The sequence below is a fragment of the Python bivittatus genome, unplaced genomic scaffold (assembly GCF_059951505.1).
Source record: "Python bivittatus isolate LINGU-HERP-01145 unplaced genomic scaffold, Pbiv_v1 ctg000350_np1212, whole genome shotgun sequence".
NCBI lineage: Eukaryota > Metazoa > Chordata > Lepidosauria > Squamata > Pythonidae > Python > Python bivittatus.
The window spans coordinates 20,421,325-20,434,874 of record NW_028277074.1 but is presented as its reverse complement, the minus strand read 5'-3'; the positions used below and the strand labels follow the sequence as shown (position 1 = coordinate 20,434,874).

The 13,550-nt window shown below is 41.8% G+C and overlaps 1 protein-coding gene across 3 annotated transcripts in view; it reads right to left on the bottom strand.

The window, feature by feature from the left end:
* Window positions 1-13,550, bottom strand: part of DYRK1A (dual specificity tyrosine phosphorylation regulated kinase 1A) — a 160,603-nt gene that overhangs the window by 63,348 nt on the left and 83,705 nt on the right. The window contains exon 1 of one of the 3 annotated variants that reach the window (XM_088144686.1): window positions 286-605. The exons of the other annotated variants lie outside the window; for them this stretch is intronic. The gene's annotated coding sequence lies outside the window, so the exon portion shown is untranslated. Of the gene's footprint in view, window positions 1-285; window positions 606-13,550 lie in introns of those variants that run through there. 3 annotated transcript variants of the gene reach the window in all.

Genomic DNA, 13,550 nt, shown 5'->3' with positions numbered 1-13,550 from the left:
CCCCCATCATGGCGCTGAGTTGGGACGTGCAATTAGAACGGGGGCTGTTAGTGGACAGATTTTAGTATGTTGTTGATGGTCTGGGGCGTGTTGCTGTGGAGTTGTTGTGCAATCCTTGGAGACTGTCTCCCAAAGAAGCTAAATCAAACCAGTGGATTATTTGGCCTGGACGAGTAATAACTTCGCTGAAGCAGCCTGGTGGCTTGGGAAGGCAGTACACGCGGCATCAACAGCCCGGCAGCCTGGGAGGGCAGCACACACGGCACAAAGGGCATGCTCCCTTACCTGGTGAGGTGGGCCAGAGAGATTGGAACCGGTGGTGGCAGCAGCTGGGTTGGAGCTGGCGGTGGTGGTGGCTGGATCGGAGCTGGCAGTGGTGGCGGTAGAGGCACTAGATCACCGGGCCTCCGGGTTGATTGCCTAGCATGGGAGAAGCTTCAGGTGGCTGGCAGAGACTGGAAACGCTGTGGTGGGAGAGAGGCTGACGATAACGAAGAGACCCCACTGACTGATGAAAGCTCTGCCGCAGAGGAAGGCAAGCGGGACTGCTGAGGCGTGGGAGATGGCTGCCCATTGTCGTTGCCATGGGGAGGTGAGGTGAGGGTTTGCTGTGGCAGACACAGGAAGATTTAGGTTGGCTGTGGCTGTCAGAGCCCCTGCAGCTGCACTCCCCTCCCCCCCACATGGCTGGGTAGCCATTTTTGCCTCTGCTTCAGTTGGAGCTGGAGGACATTTTGAGATCTCCACACGGATTATCTTGATGGCAGACTTTGTAATTTAAGGAAGTCTTGTGGAGAAGACTGGATAGGGGGAGAGTTGGATTTAATATCAGGTGGGAGGTTTTTAATTTGTTTGGTTGGTTATACCGCAGCAGCCTAGTGAGAGAAGACTAGCTGGAGATATTGCAAGAGTGGTGATGGAATGAGTAAACTGGGTTTTTAATTGTTCAGAGGTGCTGAGTGCTAGGCAGAGTGCCTCTGATATTAAGGACCGCTGGTTGGGTGGTGACTGGACTGGGTTTATGAGGAAGAGAGACAGCGGGCTGGGACATGGACCTATATGGACAGGGGAGGGAGGAGGGCTCTGAAGAGATAAGGGCAGATTTCAAAATTTTAGTATTGACAGGTAGGATGTGATGGAAGGCATGAGTGGGGAGGATTCTGGAAGGGAGCTTCAAGGTTACAGGGAGGGGGAGTGACATTCCAAGCATCTCCTCAGCCTCCAGCTGGACTGTGTAAAAGTAAGGAGGAAGAGACTGGCCCCTCCCTAAGGGCTTAATGGTTATAATTGCTCTTGTTGGGGAATTAGTGTTAATCTGGCAAGATTCTGTCTATTAGGTGCAAGCTAATAAAGAAGCTGAGCTGATTTCCGGACTCTCTCATGTGATTCTTGGGCTGAATCTGACATAGAGGGAGGTACAAGGGAGACAAGAAACAGGCCGTTCACAGGGAGCAGGCCACAGGTATATTGCTCCTGTGGCTTGTTCCAGCTTCTTGAACTCGTTCATGGGTCCCAGCTGGCAGACTTTGAAGGCCCTGGTTTGTTGACTGCTGCTGCTGAACGCCAGTGTGATGGAATGGAATTATGAAGGCCAGGCTCAGGGAGATAAACATTTTCTTAGCTCCCCAGAAGAGCATGGGAGGAACAAGAGGATGAGACTGGCACCTCCCTGAGGAATTCACAGATTGATGTCAGGCCTAGCCCAAGGAACTCCAAGTGACAATGTAAATTCAGTCCAGTTATGTTTATTAGCTACAACCTCTAGCAAGAATCTTCCCAGACTGAAACCCCATCTCCCAAAGTCAGCCAGCCACAACAGTGTGAATTCCTCAGGGAGGTGCCAGTCTCATCCTCTTGTTCCTCCCATGCTCTTCTGGGGAGCTAAGAAAATGTTTATCTCCCTGAGCCTGGCCTTCGTAATTCCATTCCATCACAGTCAGATTGATATGTAATAAAGGCATCTTGATTCATGACTTGTTGATGAAAAGGCTAATCTGGCATGTATTATTGAGACTTGGCTGAATAGGAGGAGGGGTTTCACCCTCTGAGATGTGCCTGGCCGGTTTCTGGATATAGCACCAACCAAGACCCCAAGTAGAGGAGGTGGAGTGGCAGTGGTCATCCGAGAAACCTGGGAGGCATCCAGGGGCCTTGTTCCTCAGATTACCAGGTGTGAGACATTATTTATCAAGTTGGGCATTAACAGGGATCAGTTGGGACTGTTGCTAGTGTTCCAGCCTCTCTGCTGCATAGCAACCTCCCTGCCTGAGCTTCTCGACTCCATTGCTGGGCTGGTGGTGAGGTTCCCCAGGCTTATGGTCCTGGGGGACTTTAATCTGCCTTCCTGGGTGCAGGGTCAGAGATGGCTTGGGAGTTCATGGCTACCATGGCAGCCATGGGCTTGTCCCACATCATTCAAGGACCAACACATAATGGCGGTGATACACCTGACCTGGTTTTTCTGTCGGAGCAATGGTATGGTGCTCTGAAATTGGGGGAGATATTAGTGTCTTCCTGCCATGGTCAGATCACTCTCTGGTAAGCCTCCAATTCTCTGGTGTCACACCTCTCCTCAGGGAGGCTGGGCCTATTCAAACAGCCCGCCCCAGGCAACTAATGGACCCATTTGGGTTCCAGAGGAAGCTTGGGGTTGTTCCGAAAATCTACTATTCAGTTTGATTGAAATGTTGATGACTGCTTGGAATGATAGAGTGGCTGCAGCTTTGGATCAGATTGCACCTGAGTGACCTTTCCATGGCCATAGCTTTCGCAGTTCTCCAAGATATGCAGAAGAATTGAGGGAGCTAAAAAGGGCTAAGAGATGCCTAGAGTGTGGCTGGCAGAAGTCAAGGAACAAAGGCAACTGAACATGAGCTAGAACCTCTATTAGGGCCTACCTTGTGGCAGTAAGGGTGGTGAAACATAATTATTACTCTGCCCTTATTGCGTCTCCAGATAGTCATCCAGCGACCCTATTTCGGGTAACTGAGTCCCTCCTAGGAGGGAATAATACTGAAGTTCACCTATGTGAGGAATATGCCAGACATCTGGCAGATAAAATCACTCGCATTTGCTCTACATTGCAACCCGGCCTTGGGGCAGATCCAGTGGAAGTTACAAGAGCTTTGTCTGGCTTGATTATCTGGGGGGAGTTTGAGCCTGTTGAGTCTGAGGAAGTTGACAGGGCCCTTGCAACTGCCCCCTCAGACACTTTTATGTTAGATCTGTGCCCCTCTTGGCCTGTTAAAGCTGCATGGGAGAGGACGTATCGTTGGTATGGGCAGTGGTCAATTCATTGTTAAAGGAGGGAGTGGTTCCACCAGCTCTTAAGGAGGGGGCAGTGCAGTCCCTCCTTAAGGGGCCTTTGCTTGACCCAGCTGATCTGGACAACTTTCATCCAGTTTCCAACCCCCCCTTCTTAGGGAAGGTGGTGGAGAGTGGTAGCATGGGAGTTGCAGAGGATTCTGGATGAATCTGAACCCCTTTCAGTTAGGGTTCAGGCTGGGGTTTGGAACTGAAATGGCACTGATCACACTCTTGGACGACCTCTGGTGGGAGCGGGATGGGGATAGTGCATCCATCCTTGCTCTTCTTGACCTCTCAGTGGCATTAGATACCCTTGATTATGGTATCCTTCTGAATCGGCTCTGGGAGTTGGGGATAGGCGGCATTCTGCTGTCCTGGTTTTCCTCTTTCCTCTGGGGCTGATTTCAGTCAGTATTGATGGGGGGGAGAGATGGCCCCTATTGTGTGGGGTGCCTCAGGGCTCGGTTCTTTCTCCTCTGGTTCTTCCTCTTCCTTCATATAACATTTATATGAAGCCACTGGGTGAGGTGATCTGATGGTTTGGGGTGAGGTACCACCAATATGCAGATGATACTCAGTTATTTATCTCTACCCCAGACCCACTGAGTGATGTCATGGATGTCCTATCCCAGTGTCTGGAAGCTGGAGGGCCCTAGATGGGGTGCAATGGGCTCTGACTCAATCTAAGCAAGATGAAGTGGCTTACTGGGGACAAGTTTTTTCCATCTTTGGTATTGGATGGGGTAGCACTGCCCCAGACAGACCTGGCGCACAATCTGCGGGACCTCTTCGACTTGTGGCTCCTGCTTGAAGAGCAGGTGACAGCTGTGGCTAAGAGGACCTTTGCACACCTTTGGGTTGTGCACCAGTTGTGCCCATTCCTGGACCTGGAGGCTCTCTTCACAGTCACTCATGCCCTCATTACTTCCCATTTGGATTATTACAATGCTGTCAGGCCCAGCCCAGGAACAACAGGGAAACAATCCAACCAAGTTCAGTTCTTTTATTGCTTACACCATATAGACAGAATCTTGCCAGACTAAATCTACACTATGCTAACCTAATGGATATACCCTGGAAGATTCTAGTGACTGGCTATCCTAAGTCTCTTCCTCTTCCCATACTCCTGCTCTAGACTGTGTTGCCTCTTGTTTCCCCCATCTTTCCTCCTGGAACGCATTCCCTCCTTCCTGAGAACCTGATTCTCTACTGCATTCCATCACATGACCTCCCTCTTTGTAGATACATTCCATCACAAATGCACTCTACATGGGGCTGCCCTTGAAGAGCATTTGGAAGCTTCAACTGGTGCAAAATGAAGCTGCAAAGGTAGTAAATGGTGCTGGATACAAGGCATGCATAACACTGCTACTACAGGAGCTGCACTGATTGCTGGTGTGTTTCCATGTGGAATTCAAGGTGCTGGCTGTCATCTTTAAAGCCCTGCATGGCTCAGGAATGGGGTACCTAAGGGACCCTCTTCTCCCAGTAGTTTCTACCTGTCCAATTTGGTCTAGTAGATTGGAGATGCTGCGGATCCCATCAGTCAAGGAATGTTGGTTGGTGGGAACCAAGAGGGGTGCCTTCTCAGCAGTAGCCCCTGCCCTTTGGAATATTTTTCCTTCAGAGTTCAGGGTGGCCCCAACCCTGCTAGCCTTTTGTAAAACTTTAAAAACCTGGCTATGTGCCCAAGCCTGGGGTCCTGAAAATGTTAGGGGCCCCATTACCTGGTTGCACTGTTAATTTTTATGTAATTATTATGATAATTCTTGGCTGCCTATATGTATGTTGTAATGGTTTTAATGATTGAAATTGTTCGCCACCTAGTCACTTTGATTGAGATGGGTGGCTATGGAAACTGCTTGCATGCATACTGGTTTAAAGCTCTAAAACGTTTGCCTTTATTTTGCTTTATGGGTTTTATTTTCTTAATTCATTTATAAGCATAAATGGCCTACTTGTGGACTGTTGTTCCAGACATCACAAAACATGGGCTTGCAGAAAACCAAAAAGAAGTAGTCTTTTCTCATTTTGTTACACTTCAGCAGTATGTTTCTGGTTTCCATTAAGCAGAATTTCCATCTTCTGATTTGTTTATGGGTTCAGACATTCATAGAGAACCATGGCTAATACAGATCCAAACCTAAAAATGGAAGATGTCTCTGAAAGGCAGCAAATGAACCATAAATAGCAAATTGATTATGTGCCATCAAGTCGGTGTCAACTCTAAATGACCACATAGACAGATTTTTTCCATAAATAGTATAGAAGCTTAAAATCCAAAAAAGCTAATTTTTTTATTGAAATGTTAAATGAAATCAAAATAAGTAATGTTTTGAACTTTTTAATCATTTTCTTAACTTGCAATATATTTTGCAACTTTAAAATGTATTGTGTTACATTGCAAGAAAATATTTTTAAAAACTGAAAGAAATTATAATAATTTATATATTATATAATATATAATATATATTAAGTTATTTCTCATTCATAGATATATTGACACAGGATATATTTAAATAACTCAGAGAAAAAATAACAATCAGCTGTCCTATGAATGGGAAGTAAGCAGAACCAATACAATAATAACTAACAAGCAGAAAATATTCCAAATATATTTCCTAAATTTTATGAATAATTGTATACAGAGAGACTGAAATATATGCATGCATATATACAAATCCATCATACTATTACATTTATACAAAGCACAGGAAAAAGAATAAATAGTGGACCAAAGTAAAAGACATCTCATTAAATCTAATTTACACAAAAACCTTTTGCTATAAAATTCTGTACCTTTTTATCCTCCCTTCAATGCTCCTATTCCAATGGAATGATCTATATCCTGTATTTTCTTCTTTAACTTTCTTGTCTACCTTTCCTTGAGGATCATATCAAGTTCTCGGTCTTCCATTTCCTCTCCACCCATTCACTCTTGCTTCATGTATTTGTTTTGCAATTTGTCATTCATTCTCTCTTTTACAGACATACCACCAATCATTACCCATTCTATCTCTTCTTGTTTTATTACACACACTCCTTAATTAATCCAATACCACTTTACTTTTCATTATCTCCTGAAATATCCTACTCTCAATTCCACATAAAGAGGAGAAAAGCACAGCTTTATGCACAGCTATTTTTCTTCTGTCATTCTTTTCTTATAACTGGCTGAATACTTCCTACTATCTTTTTATCACTATTTGCATGCATTATTTTTTTCTATTTCCCAACATTAACTAAGGTGCACAAATTCATTTATTTATTCTGTTTTTGGTCACTTATGCATAACTAGTAATTAACCACTCCATTTTCCTTGTCAAACACAACTACACTGGTCTTTAATACATTCATTTTCTGATCCATGTATTTAAACCATGATTTAACATTTGCTGCAAACCAACTGGCTCATGGTCAACAACACAGCATTATCTACATACAGAAAAAAAAAATCAATGTCCTGGAAAAGCATATCTCTAATGTTACTAAAACATTATTTAGTTGTTGACTACATGCATTGATAAATTTAAATACATTAATAACAATAATCAGGGACAAAATGTCTTTACACACATCTTTAACAAGCTACACATGAAGGTAACATTTCATGTGTCAGCATTTTTCCAAGTTACATTACTTCTACTGGAAGCCTTACGTTTTTTCAACAGTTTCAGAGCATTTATGTCTTCCTTTTCATCCTTTTTTTTGGGGGGGGGAATATTAACATTTATAGCATCCTCTTCAGTTTCCTCATTATCTTGAAAATTATACCATATAAACCTCAGAACATTTCCGCTATTTCTTCACTTTGATCTTATCCCAAATCATTTAATTACTTTTATTCCTAATGCCGTTCATTCAGCTGGAGGATTCTTTTCAGCCCTTTTCACCCCCTACTGGTGTTGCAGTCTAGTACAGTATACTACAATTGTGACCAATAGGTGCATTAGACAATATGGCCTTTTGAAAATTTAGATATAAAGTTTTTTTAAGACTGCAATTCACTGAAACAATTTCATCCGTCAAATTATAACCAACCCTTAATATTATACCATTAACTACATAGTCATTGTCTGTTTCCTTCAATTCTCCACCTATTTTTATGCTGTATATATTTGCATGTAATAATAAACCATAATTTTGTATTACATACATTATTAGCTTTGGGGTCAATTTGGATTCTCACCATGCTTGAAACCATACACACCATTTAATGCTAACAATGGCTTACTGAAACAGATAAATTCAGAAAGTTGTTAATAAACCTGCTTTGTTTAACCAATACAAATGTGCAGTATCAGTGGACAGGAACCACCAAAGTGGCACATGTTCAACAGGTGAAGATGACACATCTTCATACTGTCACTATAAACAGCTGAACGGAGATCCCACTGTCTAGGAGAATCCTAAGGTTCTGGGCTACTGATACTGGAACCAGCTCACAACCCTGCAGGAATCAGGGAAGAAAGCTTAAGTAATGGAAGTGAAAGTCCAGCTGAAATACTAGGATCTCAGTCTTGCCTATATTTAGTTTTAACCAGTGTGCAGTCATAAAGACAACAGTATGTTGACTTGCAAAAAGTAGTCTCTGTATTATGGATTCTTGTTTGCACAGAATAGAATGAACATGTTTCAGGTTAAACTAAACTTTGGGGAGTACTAGCCAAAATTTGCCAGAACTGTTCTTACTGAAAGAGCTGACAAAGCAAAAGCCACAGTTCTCAGGCTAGACAGAACTTCCAGATGATGTCCCCCAATCTCAAGGCTGGGAAGAGAATAGCCAAGTTTCCAGTGATGTGAAAAGATGGGAGGAAAAGGTCCACAAATAAAACCCTGGAGCAGATAATCAGACAGGCAGTTAGATGTAGTTTGATGTAAGCAGAACATTTGCATATACATGGCTTCTATCCTGTTAGCAATATAGCAACTAATATCAGTAACTTTCTCCTGTAAGCAATGCAGAGTGAAGTGTCTGGAGAGTTTTAATTTATTGATGTACAATTGTGAATTAGGAGGAATGTTGCAGGGGTACAACTGTTGCTTGTAACCTTTTATTATGGCCTTTGGGCCAGAAGCACAACAATAAAATACAGAGATCCATAATTATTAATAAAACTTTAAAAAATGCAATAAAATTACATAAAATACATTATTAATGTAACTGTAGTATTTTGGTGATTGCCAAAATTTGTGCTAAACTTCAACTGTAGGTAGGACAAATACAAATAATTATAGCACAAAATTGGGCAACCTGGGAAGATATGTCAGGGTTCTGGTCAAATAGAAGCAGTGACAGATAGACATTGTACTCTCTACTAGGGTAGTTCTTTAAAATGGGATAAATACATATCCTCCAATTCTAAACCTTCTCCATGTTACCAAATAAGGTTACACGAAAACCTTGATTGACCAAAGCCATGAGGGATAGAAAAGATCAAGATCTATGAGCCCATCAGATGATTACCACAGTATATGGAAGATTGAAACTTGGAACATAATGGTAATGAACATGCATTAACAAATGAAAGAAAAATAGTTATTCTGCATGTCTACAGCTGAGAAAATGGGAAAGGATACAATATAAAAAAGAAAGAAAAGAATAGCTACTGAATATAGTTTAAACCCGTTCATGGATCACTGCCTTGTCGTGGCGAAGGGGCTTGCGTAACTCAGCGAAGCCATGAGCTTATACCGTGCAGGGCCACCCAAGACGGACAGGTCATGACAGAGAGTTCTGACAAAATGTGGTCCACTGGAGAAGGAAATGGCAACCCACTCCAGTATCCTTGCCAAGAAAACCCCATGGACAATGTTAAAAGGCTAAAAGATATGACGCCGGAAGATGAGCCCCTCAGGTCGGAAGGTGTCCAATATGCTACTGGGGAAGAGCAGAGGGCATTTCCAAGTAGCTCCAGAAAGAGTGAAGCGGCTGGGCCAAAGCCGAAAGGATGTTCAGCTGTGAATGTATCTGGAAGCGAAAAGAAGGTCCGATGCTGTAAAGAACAATATTGTATAGGTACCTGGAATGTAAGATCTATGAACCAAGGCAAGCTGGATGTGGTCCAACATGAGATGACAAAATTGAACGTCGACATCTTGGGAATCAGCGAATTGAAATGGACGGGAATGGATGAATTTAATTCAGGTGACCATTATATCTACTACTGTGGCCAAGAAACCCTTAGAAGAAATGGAGTTGCACTCATAGTCAATAAGAGAGTGGGAAAGGCAGTAATGGGGTACAACCTCAAAAACGACAGAATGATCTCAGTGCGTATCCAAAGCAAACCATTCAACATCACAGTAATCCGAGTCTATGCCCCAACCACTGATGCTGAAGAAGCTGAAGTTGACCGGTTCTATGAAGACCTACAACACCTTCTAGAACTAGCACCAAAAAAAGATGTCCGTTTCATCATAGGGGATTCGAATGCTAAAGTAGGAAGTCAAGGAGTAATCGGAATAACAGGCAAGCTTGGCCTTGGAGCACAAAATGAAGCAGGGCAAAGGCTAATAGAATTCTGTCAAGAGAACACGCTAGTCATAGCAAACACTCTTTTCCAACAACACAAGAGACGACTCTACATATGGACATCACCAGATGGTCAATACCAAAACCAGATTGATTACATACTTTGCAGCCAAAGATGGAGAAGCTCTATACAGACAGCAAAAACAAGACCAGGAGCTGACTGTGGCTCAGATCATGAGCTTCTTACTGCAAAATTTAGGCTTAAATTGAAGAATGTAGGGAAAACCACTAGACCACTCAGGTATGACTTAGATCATATTCCTTGTGAGTACACAGTGAAGGTGATGAATAGATTTAGAGGATTAGATTTGGTAGACAGAGTGCCTTAAGAACTATGGACGGAGGTCTGTAACATTGTACAGGAGGCAGCAACTAAAACCATCCCAAGGAAAAAGAAATGCAAGAAAGCAAAATGGCTGTCTGATGAGGCATTACAAATAGCTGTGGAAAGAAGGAATGTGAAAAGCAAGGGTGAAAGGGAAAGATATAAGCAACTGAATGGAGATTTCCAGAGAATAGCAAGGAGAGATAAGAAGGCCTTCTTAAATGAACAATGCAAAGAAATTGAGGAAAACAATAGAATGGGGAAGACTAGAGACCTCTTCAAGAAAATTGGAGATATCAAAGGAACGTTTAGTGCAAAGATGGGCATGATAAAGGACAAAAAAGGCAGGGACCTAACAGAAGCAGAAGAGATTAAGAAGAGGTGGCAAGAATACACAGAAGAACTATACAAGAAAGATCTTAATGTCCCTGATGTCCATGCTGGTGTGGTCACTGACCTTGAGCCAGACATCCTAGAGAGTGAAGTCAAGTGGGCCTTAGGAAGCATTGCTAACAACAAAGCTAGTGGAGATGACAGTATTCCAGCTGAGCTATTTAAAATACTAAAAGATGATGCTGTTAAAGTGCTGCACTCAATATGCCAGCAAGTTTGGAAAACGCAACAGTGGCCACGGGATTGGAAAAGGTCAGTTTACGTTCCAATTCCAAAGAAGGGCAATGCCAAAGAATGCTCAAACTATCGCACAATTGCACTCATTTCACATGCTAGCAAGGTTATGCTCAAAATCCTACAAGCTAGGCTTCAGCAATACATGAACCGAGAACTACCGGATGTACAAGCTGGGTTTTGAAGAGGCAGAGGAACTAGAGATCAAATTGCCAACATTCGCTGGATCATGGAGAAAGCACGAGAGTTCCAGAAAAACATCTACTTCTGCTTCATTGACTATGCAAAAGCCTTTGATTGTGTGGATCACAACAAACTGTGGCAAATTCTTAAAGAGATGGGGGTACCAGACCATCTTACCTGTCTCCTGAGAAATCTGTATGCGGGCCAAGAAGCAACAGTTAGAACCAGTCACGGAACAACCGATTGGTTCAAAATAGGGAAAGGAGTACGACAAGGCTGTATACTGTCACCCTGCTTATTTAACCTATATGCAGAGTACATCATGAGAAATGCCAGGCTGGAAGAATCACAAGCCGGAATTAAGATTGCAGGGAGAATCATCAATAACCTAAGATATGCAGACGATACCACCCTAATGGCAGAAAGTGAAGAAGAATTAAAGAGCCTCTTGATGAGGGTGAAAGAGGAGAGTGCAAAAGCTGGCTTGAAACTCAACATTAAAAAAACTAAGATCATGGCATCTGGACCCATCAATTCCTGGCAAATAGAAGGGGTAGAAATGGAAGCAGTAACAGACTTCATTTATTTGGGCTCCAAGATCACCGCAGACGGAGATTGCAGCCATGAAATTAAAAGACGCTTGCTCCTTGGGAGAAAAGCTATGGCAAACCTAGATAGCATATTAAAAAGCAGAGACATCACCTTGCCAACAAAGATCCGCATAGTCAAAGCTATGGTTTTTCAAGTAGTAATGTATGGCTGTGAGAGCTGGACCATAAAGAAGGCTGAGCGCCGAAGAATTGATGCCTTTGAACTGTGGTGCTGGAGAAGACTCTTAAGAGTCCCCTGGACTGCTAGGAGGTCAAACCAGTCAATCTTAAAGGAAATCAACCCTGATTTTTCATTGGAAGGACTGATAATGAAGCTCAAGCTCAGATACTTTGGTCACCTAATGCGAAGAGAGGAGTCTTTGGAAAAGACCCTGATGCTGGGAAAGATTGAAGGCAAAAGGAGAAGAGGACGGCAGAGGATGAGATGGTTAGACAGCATCACTGAAGCAATGAGCATGAAACTGAGCAAACTCAGGGAGGCAGTGAAGGACAGGAAGGCCTGGCGCAATATGGTTCATGGGGTCATGAAGAGTCGGACACGACTTAACGACTGAACAACAACAACATAGTTTAAAAGCATTATGAAAAGACTTTCTAGTAACACATTCTCTCTTTCCCCTCCATTTGTGTCCCCAGCTGCTGACCACAATTTGGATTATCTATACTTTACACAGAATATTAAGGACTGCTGCTGGTTTCTGTTTTAAGTCCTAGAAACCATATTCCAAGTGTCTAGATTTGCCTTGGGTGTAACGTGTTGTATATAAAGGAGCCATTCCTTAAACTTCTATTCTGGGTATAGACTGTCATTTTTGCCACTGCAGTATATTCTCTCATTTTAAACTTCCAATCTACTATCTTTGACAAGATTTTTCTTTTCCAGTGCTGGGCAAAGTTTAGTTTTTGCAGTGGTCAACATATATATATTAGTACATTTTGATATTTTTCATTGTTTTCTGGAATTATACTGATAAAAATATCTGTGTTTTCAGTTCAAATTTTATTTTAGGTTTTTAAAAAATATTTTGATGTATTTCTTTCCAGTACTTTTGAGGGTTTTTAACATAACCATTAAATGTAGTACAATATTCCTTCTTTGTTGTGGCATTTCCAACATTGTTGGTATATGCTTTGTCTATCTTGGCAATCGCCAACAGAGTTATGTACTGTAAAACATTTATACCAATTTTCTCTTAAATTACAGTTGGGGTAAATTTTATTTTTTCCAAACTCTTCCCATTGATCCACTACTTCTTTGAAGTTTGCATGTAGTTTATTGTGCAATTTTTGATTTGCTTGGTCTCCGTATTGTATTTCAGTATCAATTTATAAGTACATCCTATTAAGTTATCTTGGTTTTGTATAAGCATTTGAAATTTTGTTAACTTTCTCTATGTCCCTCCTTTTTTAAGATAACTTTTTATTTTTCAAGTTATTTGCAAATACATTAACCATGCTAAGTTTCTCCATGAAACTTATTTCCTGAATCTGAATATGTCATATTGGCATACTGTATGTAATTAAATCTTTTTTTTAATTGTAATAGTCCTTAGCATAAAAAGTGTTTGTGATTGGTGAGATTGCCAGATTTAGCCTTATGCTTACTTTTAGTAGATTCCAATTTTTTTGAACAAACTTTGTCTTACAATATGTCCCTTCAGATTATTTTCTTGTTTTGCTTCTTTGTACAATAGACACCTATGATGTCCATTAGATAGGCCTGCTCCTTTTATAATTGTTCTGTTTTTTGGAAATTTTGTCCATTGTTATCCATAATTGGCAACTTGCTCCATAATACAATCTGAGATTAAGAAATATTAGCCTACCTCTTTCTTTTGAGTCTTGCAAAATTCTGAATCTTACTCTTGTTCTTTCCTCTCTCCATATAAATCTGTTAATTGCTTTTTGCCAGTCGTGCAGATTTTTGTCTGGAATTGAATCAGTGCCATTTGGTATAGAAAGT